Source organism: Hyperoodon ampullatus, assembly GCF_949752795.1.
Source record: "Hyperoodon ampullatus genome assembly, chromosome: 5".
NCBI classification, from domain to species: domain Eukaryota; kingdom Metazoa; phylum Chordata; class Mammalia; order Artiodactyla; family Ziphiidae; genus Hyperoodon; species Hyperoodon ampullatus.
The window spans coordinates 76,285,984-76,299,545 of NC_136918.1; the positions used below are offsets into that span (position 1 = coordinate 76,285,984).

Genomic DNA, 13,562 nt, shown 5'->3' on the forward strand with positions numbered 1-13,562 from the left:
AATAACTCAGTGACGGTGGGAGGATGGCGATGTATAGGTGACACAAAGTTATGCCTGAAGCTGAGTTATTGCACACGGGAGTTCATTATTTTAGTCTCTCCGTTTCTGTGCATGTATACATTTCTGTAAGTTTTTGTTTTTAAGCACAGCATTCCTACACAATTAAGTCTAAGTTTATATGTTTTTATTGCGGTAAAATATATATAACATAAAATTTGCCATTTTTTACCATTTGGAAGTGTACAATTCAGTGGCTTAAGTACATTCACAATGTGGTGTAAACATCACCGTTATCTATTTGCAGCACTTTCTCATCTCCCCAAACTGAAACTCTGTCCCTGTGAAACATGTTCCCTCCATCCATCCGCCTCCACCAGTCTCTGGCCCCCCTCATTCCACTTTTTGACGTTATGAATCTGATGACTCTAGGTACTTCATGTAAGTGGAATCATACAGTATTTGTCTTTTTGTGTCTGCCTCTTCCCGGTCAGCATCCTGTCTTGGAGGTCCATCTATATTGTGAGGCATGTGTCAGAACTTCATTCCTTTTCATGGCTGAATAGTAATCCATTGGCTGTACAGACATTCTGCTTATCCATTCGTCTGTTCATTGGATTGTTTCCACCACTTGGATTGTTTCCACCTTTTGGTGACTATGAATAAACCGGCTATGAACACTGGTATACAAATACCTGTTTCAGTCCCTGCTTTCTATTCTTCTGGGTAATTCCTATTCTTTTGGATCATATGGTAACTCTGTATTTCACTTTTTGAGGAACCACCAGCTGCACCATTTTACATTCCCACCAGCAATCCCGAGGGCTGCAATTTCTCCACATCCTCACCAACACTTGCTATTTTCTTTTATAAGAGCCACAGCCAATGGGTGTGAACTGCTATCTCACATCCATTAAAGTGCTTTTGATTTGCATTTCCCTGATCATTAGTGATGTTGAGCATCTTTTCATGTGCTTATTGGCCATTTGCTTATCTTCTGTGGAGAAATGTCTATTCAAGTCCTTTGCCCATTTTTGAATTGTGCTGTCTCTTTGTTGCTGGACTACAATAGGTTGATATTTAATTTGTGTCCAGGAAGGGAAGTATAAGCGCTCTCTCTGCTGCCACTGCGCTGACTTCTGAGTCATCTGGAACGGCTGGAGCACTCCACCTGTCCACACGCTAAGTGGCATCCCAACCAAGGCCATCTGCCATTTGCAACAACTGTCTATGCTCAGAAGCTATATCTGCACATAAATACATTCTAATTTCCTTCCCAAAATTTAAAAGATTTTCAACGGGTCTTAATGCAATGTAAGATGAACCATGGTTTGATATATTGGTTTCTATATTCTGACACCCAAAGCCCAACTATAAAATATTTGCCTATATTTCAGAAGGTAGAATTTACCTTTGAGAATACCTAAATAGAAGTCAGAAGGAAGACAAGAATCATCTCTCACATGTAAGAAAGTACTTCAAGAGATTTTCTAAACAATCGTCATAAAATGAGGTGGATAGCCCTGGGCACCCGTCTTTATTTTGAATACTTCTGCCAGCAGTGGGGTTAAGGGGTAGCTCAATCTAGACTCTCACGAGGTCCCTGGGACTCAGTTCATGGGAACTTGGGGTGACCGTGAAAGAGGGAGACAAGTGGACACCTCCCACCCTTGACTGCCTCAAAGGGAAGCTAGTAATTGTTACTCTGCTCTCTCAAGTAGCGTCTATTTCAATGAAACTTAAGTGAAATAGCTGAGTTTGAAGGGATTTTTACAACTCATCAGACACCCTGAGATGACCTCTGGTCAAAGTTGGATATTCACATTAAATTTGTAAATAGGAGAAGGTCAATAATAAAAACTATTTTTAGTAGGAAAAAGAAAGACTGTTCCAATTACATGTCAAGAAATTATACCAGGAAGTCAGGAAGAGGAAGAAAACTGGTGTCATCTGTACAGAGAGACGAGAGACTTAAAGGAAAAGGGTTAATGAAACCAAGAGGGGTGACAAACTTCGGGGCTCAGGTGGGAGGGTGTGCCCCCGACACTCAGCCATGCCGAGAGCCCTACAGAGATGGGACAAGGCCAGTCACGGCGGGAGATGCCGCGGGGGCTTCTCAGAACCACAGGTCTGACAGACAAGAGAGGACAGGAAAGGCCTGAACCACAATTCGTAACCTCAACCTAATAAACATACAGAATTCGCCAAACAGAGAATGTACATCCTTTCCAAATAAACACAGGATCTAAAAAAATTGACCACATAAGAGGTCACAATGGAAGTCTCAACAAGCTTTTAAAAACTACCATCTTCACTGATCACAATGTGATAAATAAATGGGAGAAATAGATAAAATGCTGTTCTTACAAAGAACAGTCTTATCTGCAAAACAGAAACAGACTCACAGACATAGAGAACAGACTGGTGGTTGTCAAGGGGGTGGGGGTGGGGGATCGATGGAGTGGGAGCTTGGGGTTAGCAGATGCAAACTATTACATATAGGATGGATAAACAAGGTCCTAACCCTATATAGGGTTACAGTTCCCTGTATAGCACAGGGAACTATATTCAGTATCCTGTGATAAACCATAATGGAAAAGAATATGAAAAAGAATGTATGTGTATATATATATATATATATATATATATATATATATATATACGTGTGTTTGTATATATATATACGTGTATATACATATATATACACCTGAGTCACTTGGCTCTACAGCAGAAATTAACACAACATTGTGAATCAACTATACGTCAATAAAATAAATTTAAAATAAAAAGGACAGAATTCCTACTGCACAGGAAAGGGAGAAGTAATAGTACAGCTGCACCTGATAACTGGGGATGGTGCGCAAGGACAAGTGGGTGCGGGGCGGCCCCCAGCCCGTCTTCAGGTGGAGGAGGGAAGACAAAGCAGGGGGGCAGCGCCACCGTCTTGCCCAATGACTGTGACGGTGACACGACAGAGAAGAGGGGAGCACAGAGTGAGAGACTGCCCCACAGCCCCAGAGCCTGGCTAGGGTTCAAGGTCATGACCCCAAAATGTCACCTCACAACAACTGTGTCACCAGTGATCCTGGATTGGGGCTGGACGGGGGAAAATGGTGTAGAGGGTGTTATTGGGATAAGAGGCAAAATTTGAATTAGATAAGAGTATTACAGCAATGTTAAGTGTCCTGATTTGGGCCATTGTATTCTGGTTATGTAAGATAATGTAATAGTCTTTAAAATCACAGACTGAAGTGTTTGGGTATCAAGGGGCATGGTGCCCACAGTTTACCATCAAATGGTTGAGACTGCGAGAGACAGAACAAATGGGGCAAAATGTGAACAACTGGGTAAAGCTGGATGGGCACACAAGGAACTCTTAGCACTCATCTTGCAATTTTCCTGCAAGTTTAAAATTATATAAAAATTTTTAATTACCATAAATAAATACAACGAATCATCTAAATCCAGGGTTCTACAGGCACCTGTCTGGCCCGATCTCTTCAAAATCTCAGTGCCGTAATAGAAACTGTGGGGTAGGAAGGACTGCTATAGCTTAGAGACAGAAAAACGTCACTGAAGGCAACACAGGAGCACGGCTGGGTGCTGGTTTGGAAAAACACGCAGCCATAAAAGTCACCTTTAGAACATCTGGGGGACATGGGAATACGGACTAGGTAGTAGATGGTATAAGACAATGACTATCGACCTTGTGAGGTGTGAAAACGGCACTGGCGTTACGTGGGCGACGCAGGCGTAAATATTCAGAGGTGACGGGTCATGACATCTGTCATTGTCTTTGAAATTGTGCTGTGCGCGTGCACGTGTGTGTTAAACATGGGAAATGTTGACGGCTCACACTAGGTGAGGGGAGGGCAGGTGTTCAGTGAACTCTGTGCTCATTAGAAAAATAAAACAAAGAGAACCACCTGCTTGCAGACTCGTTTACTCATTCTCAACTTCTCCACCTGACGCCTCCTGGGCACTGAAAACCTAGCCCGTCGGACACAGAACGTGGCTTCCGCCCCACCCCATCCTGCTCGTCCACACGTCTTCCCATCTCAGGAAACGGCGCCACCCGCCCACCTGCTCCAGCCAGACGCCCCACCGTGATCCCCACTTCCTCTGCCCAGCAGCCCTACATCCAGCACCGCGGGCCCTGGCCAGTCACAGCAGAGCGGCTGCGGCCTCTGACCAGGGTCTGTGTCTCCACTCCTGCCTGCCCACCCCCAACCTCTCCTCCTGGAGTCCAGTCTCCCTGCTGCACAGCAGGGAGAGCCATCTTTGCAGCATGTCAACCAGACCCCACACCGGGATGGAGGTGGTCCATTCACCCTCGACCTCTCAGCCGCTTCCCTCCAGCCCACGGGGTCTCTGTCTTATTCAAGGTGCCCCCAGTGTCTGGGACACAAGCCTGGTTAGAGTCGGAACAGACCTGTGGCATGACATGTGTACTGAAATAATTTAGGAAAATCACGGAAGACTTTTGGGTATCACATCTTTCAAAATGTTCATGCAAGGAAGAGGGGGAAAGTCACTAAGGAAACAGGAAGGACACAAGGGTTTAAGCTACCTACATTCTAATTCCCCCCCAAGTTGCTACTGACGTCACTTCAGCCTGTTTCCTGATGGGTCTTGTAATCCGACCCAGAAACAATCTACAACTTCAATGTAACTAAATTTCACAAAGATTCAGGAAGCCTAAGACACATAAAAATTAATGTCCGGAAGTTTTTAACCTATTTAATCTTTGAGTAGAGATAGTGACACTTACGTTTTTTTATTGCTGTAAACACCTTCATCATATTTGAATGAATCAGAGAAATAATAGTTTACCACTATTACGTACACACAGCCAACCATTAAATCATTGTTTTAAATAGAAAAGCTTTATTTTTTTACAATAAACCAAGTCTATCGCTAAAAAATAATGTTAAAGAGTAACCACACTATAAATAACCAGAAATGATCCAATCAGCACAAACTGCACACAGGGATCGCTTTCAAAGGCAACTAAATATACAAGGAAAATAAGGAACTTGACCAAATTACGAAATACACAAGATGGAAATGCCCATAGGCACAGAAAAGGGAAACGGAGAAGACAAACTCTTAGCACTCAGCCCCAGGGGCCTCACTCCAGGCGACCTGGGGCGCTCGGCCGGCCGCTGCCCCAGGATCTCGATACGGAAGGCTCTTTTGCAAAAGGTTCCACGTTTACAGTGCCAGCCTCAGCTCGGTTCTCTAACCAGGCCCGTGCTGCCGTCAACGGCAGCGACTACACGACAGCCGGGACCAGCAGCCAAACCCGGACGCTCTTCACTAAGGCCTCATCTACAGCGGCCAGCCCCCCTTCAGTGGCCCACTAAGCCCAGTTGCGCTCCCTGGAAAGTTTCCTGTTTACTTCTCCTGGGCCAGGAGCAAGGACCAGGTCCAAGTCTCTAGACCAAGGATGGACCCAAACCCCCTGAAACTGGAAGCAAAATTGTGTGTGTGTTTCTTCTGGGCAGGACATTCTTTCACTCACCTGCCCTCCAGGTGCCAAGAAAGTCACAGAAGCTAGGATTCACAGCTTTCATCCTCCAGGGGTCCCGGTTCATAAAGGACCAGAGACCACCAGCCGGTTAATATCCCCAAACCTGGTCTTTTTAGGGATGATTTACATCACAACTGGAGTCTTAGACCATCTTTAACTTTTACGTATCACGTTCAGATAATACGGCCCTTGTTTCTATTTCCCCACCTGTACGCTCAGAACTTTAGAGCAACTTTCTAAGGTAACAACAACAGCAGGAATTCACTAAATGCTCTGTAACTGCAGGCACTGGGTCAGACACTACACTTCAGCTTCTTTACTTCCTGTGTCCCATCTACGCAGTAGGTAATATACCTATTGTATAGACGAGAGACTCAGGTGGAGAGGTAAAGAATGTGTAGGAAGTTGTTAAACTAGGGAATGGCAGAGCAAGAATTTAAACTTTTACCGTCAACACGTAGTACATATGAGGCTTTTTTTCAGACGGTAGGTGCTCAGCAAATGTTTATTAAATAAATATAAACCATGCCCATTATGAGTCACGGTGAGTTCAGTGATGCCCATCACTTGGCGTGTATGTGCGGACACACCCTTAGGAAAGGGATCTAGATGCCTAGCTTTAATATATCCCTTTAAAGAAATAAATTTCCACCCCTCCACACTGTAGGTTCAGAGATGAATATTTGTCTTGCTCAATGCTCTATTTCCTGAGGCTAAAACAGAAACTGGTACAAAGTACTCAATAAATGACTAAGTTAATTAACTCTATGTTAGGGAATCATCCCGTACCCAGCTCTAACAGAAAATGTAACCACCTTTTGCTTCTACACAGAACAGCACAAATAAAATCCACAGCTAAAACAAGTTACATAAGCTGTAACTTCCTCCTTCTTCAATATCCTTAAAAGAACCAAGGAAAACTGAGTAACCCAGTGTGCAGGCGGACTCCCTCCCAGGAAGGCGGCCCCGGCCAGCACCTGGGAACTTAGATTTCGGGGGGGTTCCCAACACCATTGGTCACTGGCTTATGCTAAACACCAGCTTTCCTTCTGGGCGTCTGGGATTTGGCCGCGTGCCACCTAGGGAATACCCCCCACAACCAGCCCCCAGTAGGATCCATGGCCCCGAGTCTCTAAGGAGCTTTGCTGTCCGGGAACATGTCACCAGTGCTGGGGGGTGACAGGCATCCTGAGTGGCTCCACTGAGAGGTGTTCTGGGGAGCTGGCGCCTGGGGCCCCTAGACCTCTCCCCATGCGCCTCTGCTGACTTTGCTGGGTTCTTTGCCCAAAATAAATCAAAGCCATGAGTCCTCCTAATGAATCATCAAACCTGGGGGTGGTCTTGGCTACCCCCATCCACCTAGCAAAGCAAGGTGACCATTGACTCTTGCCAGCTTTCCCTCCCTTGAACACAGAAGTGCCTACACCATTGTTTTCTACAAAAAGGTGCCTGTTACCAGCACTGACTCTCACCAGCTTGGCGTCTAGGACAACTGTATACCACCGACAGCACGCATTACCTTCTATCCCTTTCCATGCGGTTGTGCCTCTCCCTCCGCTGGGACCTGCCCCGTGGCGGCCCGCTCTGCCTCTGCTCCCCGAGGGCGGCCTGGGGCGACTCCACCGACGGCCAAGCACCCTGCACTGCTGTGGAGCCTTCACCCACATTCCGGAGCTCTCCAAGGGTTCTTCCTTCTATGTTTGTGTCCAACTGACGTATCCTACTCCGACTCCTCTTATTTATTGCTTGTTTACATAGCGCTTCTTCTTTGCAAAAGGAAAAAGTGGTATTTTAATTTTTTGATTCTTCTAAACTTACCCTCGTGAATGCTGAATATATTTTTTGGTATTTTCGATCCAAGATATAAACATCAATGGGTAAGGAGCACACAGAACCAAACAGGAAGCACTCCAAAATTCCATAGAAACATCCGGCACAAGGCTCTAGGTTTCAAACTATACAACTGAACATAAACTAAATTAAAACACCCCAGAGGGCTTTCCTGGTGGCGCAGTGGCTGAGAGTCCGCCTGCTGATGCAGGGGACACGGGTTCATGCCGCGGTCCGGGAAGATCCCACATGCCGCGGAGCGGCTGGGCCCGTGAGCCATGGCCACTGAGCCTGCGCGTCCGGAGCCTGTGTTCCGCAACGGGAGAGGCCACAACAGTGAGAGGCCCACGTACCGCAAAAAAAAAAACACCCCAGGTATTATGTCATCAATACAGCTTATACAGCAATACAATCAAAAGTCCCCCTTTTAAATCAAGAGCCATTTTAACTGTCATCTATGAATAAAAAAACCAAGAAGTTGTTTGATTTTTCTGATATTCAGAAGGGGAAAAAAAAAACAAACCTAGAAATAGTTTCTCCAAAAGATTTTCTTGATATGCAATTATTCTAAGATGACAACTGATATTCTAACTGCAATGCTCAGAAGAGGACAGAACCTAAGTGGTTTAGGATTAAACACGCCCTCACCTTACAAGTGAGATTCCCCCCACAAAAGGAGTCATCACGTCATAGCTTTGACCTGTGCTACAGAAATATGTCAAATTTCTATCACAGTACAGCAGGCGTCTAAGAAGTACCTGTGGTGATGTGCATTCCCGAGGTACCGTACAAAGCCAAACCCTCTACGATGAAAGAATCACTTAACACACATTTCAGAATGGTGATAACTTTGCAAAAGACATAGAGAGGAATTCACAAGTATTGGTAATATTTTGGTTCTTCAGCTGAGTAGTCAGTACAGGGACTATTTTAATTTTAACCTTTATACCTTACAAATGCTAACACATACTTTCACGAGCAATGTCATAAGAACAATGGAAAATTAATCACTGGCGTGGGAGAAAGAAGGAGAGCTCCATCCCTACCCTGTCTTTATCAGCTCTTGAAACGCTGAGTGTAAGCTGTGTTATTGTTGGATAACTCGAAAAAGAATGTTTTCCAGGAAAAACGGATTGAGGGTTAACATCAGGGGTAAGTAAAGTTTGCCTTCCGAAGTTTCTTTCTTTCTAAGACTTTCTGTATCACCTTATGGCCTCTTGCTCCCAACTCAATCCTTTGCCCATCTGCAGATGGTCCCCTAAAGCTCTGAGCGGATTTCAGACTCCTGCCTCACTCATGAAGTATGAAATAAGAGAAAAAAAACCCCTAAATTTGCTGTCAGTAACGAAAATGTACCTAAGTCTATCATGTTTCTGTTTAAGGAGGTTACTGTTAAGAAAAAGCAGCCCCTAAACTCAACGTTTCCAGGCCAAGTATAAACGTGATGTTCAAAATTCGCAAGGATGTTCCAAGTGAGGTGACTGGGCAGAGGGACAGAAGGATTCCTAAGATGCAAGCAGGCTTCCGAGATCCTTTCATTTCTTTATAAACCACCTCTCTCCCCTCCCCCACCCGTGGACAAAAAAAAAGGGGGGGCAGAGACATCAGGCAGGAGGAGAAAGCACCTGCCAGCTTCTGTTTTATCGCTTACCTCCTACTTTAATCCGAACCTGCTCAGGCAAAGCTTTGTTTCTACTACCCAAAGTCTGTTTAGTGAATTCAATTTACTTCTGATAACAGAAAGAAAATGCTCTCGGCAATCCAATATCCTGATGCTTGGCAGCTTCAAGTACAGAACGTGAGTTACTACAACTCTGGAAAACAATGAAGCAACAGGAACGTTATCAACAGGTGACAATCTCCTCTCTACGCACAAATAAAATGCATTTTAATAGAAGTAACGTCAAAGTTATTCACATGAACTTGAAGAACTTTAGGTGCACTAAGGATTTTTAAATATCCCCGAACCACATAAATACTCTCGATTTTAACAAGTTATCGAGCTCAATGAAAGACAAAAACATCCTTGGGACCTAACTAAAATACAATTTATCCATTTAACACAAAAGAGCAAAGCTTCGCAAATCATTTTCCCTACCTGTGTTTGTGAAAGATTAGAATTTCCACTAGTAGAGCAACTATTTGCAGTAAACAGAGGGTATGTAAATTGAAGAGCAGTAGTTGCAGCAGCTGTTTTATTTTTCACTCATGTTCTACATTTGTTTTGTTGCTGATGAAGTGGAACATTCATTAATTCGGATGGATGGCGAATAAGAGTTACCAAACTGCCAAGACAAAAGAAACCCAGAAACACATGAAGACTATGTGGCAGGTAAGTTTCCTGAAACACCACAATCACGATCACACTCTAATGGCTAACATTTGATTTTCTGGATAGGAACTCCAATCTGTTACCATGAATGCCCCCCATCATGGAAATCTCTACAAAACAATTATAAGCTAGTGTCGTAGGGGACAAGTTCAAACTTTCTTCCTCACATTGGAAGGTGTGGCTGTGTGTCATCTTTTAGTTACACCTCCCTTCCCATTACACTTCTGACACCAATCTCTGTGTTTTTTTGGCCATCCTCCAAAATCTGACGACTATGGGCAAAATGGGGAAAACTACAGGGTGGGGACAGACAGAAAGCTGAGGAGACACCCTAGCAGACAGGCTACTCCTCTCCGATAGTTGTTGCTGCGAGATCACTTATGGGCTGGCAGTCTGGCTGAAGGATGAAGCTGCATTTTACACTCAAAGCCTCACAACATGACGTCTGTCCTCCCAGGGGATGCATCTGTGCAAGATCAGGTCAGCCTCAACCTGAGTCAACAGAGGGGGAAGCAGAGGTCTCTCCTGACATTTAGGTGGGTGATTTGGGGACAAAACCTTTGTTCCTCAGGAACACGTGTGCACTTATCTCAACTCATCTCTCTTCCACATGCAGACGCAGAGCGCACACCGCAAAGGTAATGCTGCAGGCTGTGTACTTAATATCTGCTTGCTGTGCCTGCACAGAGCACACAAACTTGCAGCTCAGCCTCCACACCCACTGAGGTCTGCTCCCTGTTAAGATGCAAGCTGCAGTGAGGCCGCTGGCCTCTGCAGAAAACCCGGGTCTACATCCAGACCGAGGCTGGTGCTTCTCTGCACAGGACCCTGGTCTACACCCGGACCCAGGCTAGTGCCTCCCTGCAGAGGCCTCTGGTTCCACCCGGATACAGGCCGGTGGCCTCTGCTGAGGACCCTGGTCTACACCCAGACCCACGATGGTGCTTCTCTGCAAGGACCCTGGTCTATACCCGCACACAGCCTGCTGCTTCTCTGCACAGGACCCTGGTCTACACCCTGATCCAGCCGGGCCCGCTCCCTGGGGGATGCACCCACTTGTTGAGCGCCATGCCAGGCTCGGGGGGATCCGCACCGCGCGGGGCTGGCGGGGGCTCGGCTGCTATGCTGCTGAAGCCGTCCTCCAGGCGGACGCGCACCGCCCACTTGGCCCGCACCTCGGTCGCGCCCTCCACGTTCTCCTTGCCGGCGCCGTCGGGCGCCTTGGGCCGGGGTGCGCCGGCGCCCGGCCCGTCGGCGCCCGGCGTCTTCACGGCGGCGCGGGGCGCGCCCGCCTCGCTCAGCAGCATCACGCGCAGCTCCTGGAAGTCGATGTGGCCCAGGCACTGGTTGGCGCACGCGAAGCCACCATCGGCCAGCGCAGGCGGCACAGCACCGGGTACACGGGCGGCGCGACCCCGCCTCCGCGTCCACGGCCGAAGCGAAGCCCCACGCCGATGCGCCCGACGCCGCCGCCGCCAGGAAGCAAGAGTTGAGGCGCGTCTCGAGCTCGCCGTCGGCCGCCGCCGCCTCCATGTGCGAGTAGAGGATGTGCTGCAGCTGCATGTACTCGATCTCCGTCATCTCCACAAGGCTCAGCTCGCTGGTCCTGAAATTCAGCCCCGCCTCGCCCAGCGCCGCGTCCGCGCCCTCGGGGCCCGCCGGCCCGCCCGCCTGCGGCGGCTCCTGCTGCCCGGGGCCCGACATGCCTGCGCCAAAGGCGTGAGGCGCGCGGGCGGGCCTGCTGCGCCAGGCCGGGCGGTCGGGTACACAGAAACCGACGGCCGCGGCGGGCCTGCGTCGCCCGCCCGCAAAGGCGGAACCTCCCCGGCCCCACCCCGCCGCGCCCCGCCCCGCCCGGAGGCCCCACCCCGCCCCGCCCGGAGGCCCCACCCCGCCCCGCCCGGAGGCCCCACCCCGAAGGCGGGCCACACCCACCGCCCGCCCCGCCCCCGCCGCGGCGCCCCGTCCCGAGCTGCGCGCCCATGTTGGGGACGCGGGGTTCTGGTGGCGGGGACGCGGCGCGCGGGTCCAGGCCTTCCAAGTCCAGTGCCTGAGGGCCCAGACCACCCGGGTCGAGTGTCCGCAGGGCCGGGCCGCCCGGATCCCAATGTCCAAGGGGCCAAACGCCCGAGTCCAGTGTCCGAGGGTCAGACACACCTGGGTCGAGTGTCCGCGGGGCCGCCCGGGGCCTGGCCGGGTATCAGGGCGCATGCAAGAGACACCTCTCTAGGTAACGCTTCACCACCAGTCCACGTATCCACGGGGTGCCCTGCGGTCCCCCCCTTCTCGGGACACGAGGCCTGCAGTAAGCCCGAACAGTAGACAGGTGAGACAGCGGCCCCAAATACAGGTGTGACAAGGCAGGCTGTACGTAGGTGAAAACTCAGGCAGGTAAATCAATACACGTGGTGCACGGTTCCTCCTACAACCGGCAGGGCTCGTGTAATCAATGCACTGGACAAACACTGGCCACTGATGAGCTGGAATGCACGTGCCATGTGGGTTCATCCTTTTAAAGTGCGCTCTTCAGTGGTAGTGGGTTCACATGCCATCACCACAACCAGTTTTCGAACATTTTCATCACCCCAAAGAATCCCATACCCATTAGCACTCCCTAAACACTAACCTTCTTTTTGTCCCTATGGGTTTGCCAACCCTGGGTACGTCCTATAAATGGTATCATAGAATACGTGGTCTTTAGAAGAATTCGTTTTGCAGGCTCAAAATGATGACTGTACCCACCTCTCACCCTTACCCCCATCTCAACCAGTGGCTGTTTTCTGTATGGGAACCACGTGCTTTAAAGAAAGGCCTGTGATTTAGGCACAGTTTTCTTCCATCAGGCTCTGAATCGCTCATTCTGTCAGAGCTCAGACATCTATGGAGTGCTATTCATTTCTTCTGCAGTCTATTTTCTTTGAACAATGTAAGATCATCCTGCACTTCCCTGGAGGACCAGTGGTTAAGACTTCGTGCTTCCACTGCAGGGGGTGCAGGTTCAATCCCTGGTAGGGGAACAAAGATCTCACATGCCACGTGGCACAGCCAAAAAACTTAAAAAAAAAAAAAGTAAAAAGACAAAATATATATAAATTTGCTTTTCTTTTTGTCGACTTAATATGTCCCCAGTAGGATAATGATGGATCACTTACTCAAGAAAAGGTATCAGGTGTGGGGGGGAAAAAAAGAGCACTTTTTCTCACACCTAACATAAAAATTAGTTTCAGATCATCGAAATACCTACATTTAAAAAGAAAATTATACAACTACTAAATATATAGGATGATATCGATAAAATCTTTGAGAAGATTCTAAGCGTGACATCAACACAGACCGTAATGTGCACAGGCTCGCCCTGGGGATCTTGTTTAAAAGCAGATTCTAATTCAGCAGGCCTAGGTGGGACCCGGAATGCCACCTTTCTAGGGAGGCCCCAGCTGACGTGTGTGCAGCCGATCAGTTGACCCCACTTTGAGCAGCAAAATCACGCAGTATGGTGAAATTTACAATGTTTAAAAATAAAATAAAATCAAGATTATATGCAACTTGGTTTTTCGCTTATTGGAAATAAAGACCTTTGGCACCTACATTGTTTTCTGTGTTTCTTGATTTGGGCGGATTCCTTGCAGATAACAGTTTTTGAGCCCTCTTTTATTTAGACATGAAACGTGAGAATGATCTGGCTTTAGTGGGACTTATTTGATAAATAAAATGTGAAGGAAATATAAAACATGTTGTTTTCAAACTCTAAACGTGGCTTCAAGTGGTTCTGGTGTAGCCCTCCAGGGGTAGCCCTCCTTAGCTGAGGACCCTGGCTGTAGGGTCAGGCAGAGCCCGGCGGAGCAGGTCAGGGCGGGAGAAAGGCCCCAC

At 47.9% G+C, this 13,562-nt stretch overlaps 1 pseudogene across 1 annotated transcript; it reads right to left on the reverse strand.

Annotated features, from left to right (window-relative positions):
- Window positions 1–7,045: 7,045 nt before the first annotated feature.
- On the reverse strand, window positions 7,046–11,396 carry LOC307053285 (transcription factor-like 5 protein; annotated as a pseudogene). The gene is made up of 4 exons: window positions 10,749–11,396; window positions 9,459–9,645; window positions 9,012–9,174; window positions 7,046–7,296 (listed from the first exon to the last, which is right to left on the reverse strand). The product of its transcript is annotated as a transcription factor-like 5 protein (transcript).
- Between the last annotated feature and the right edge of the window lie 2,166 nt (window positions 11,397–13,562).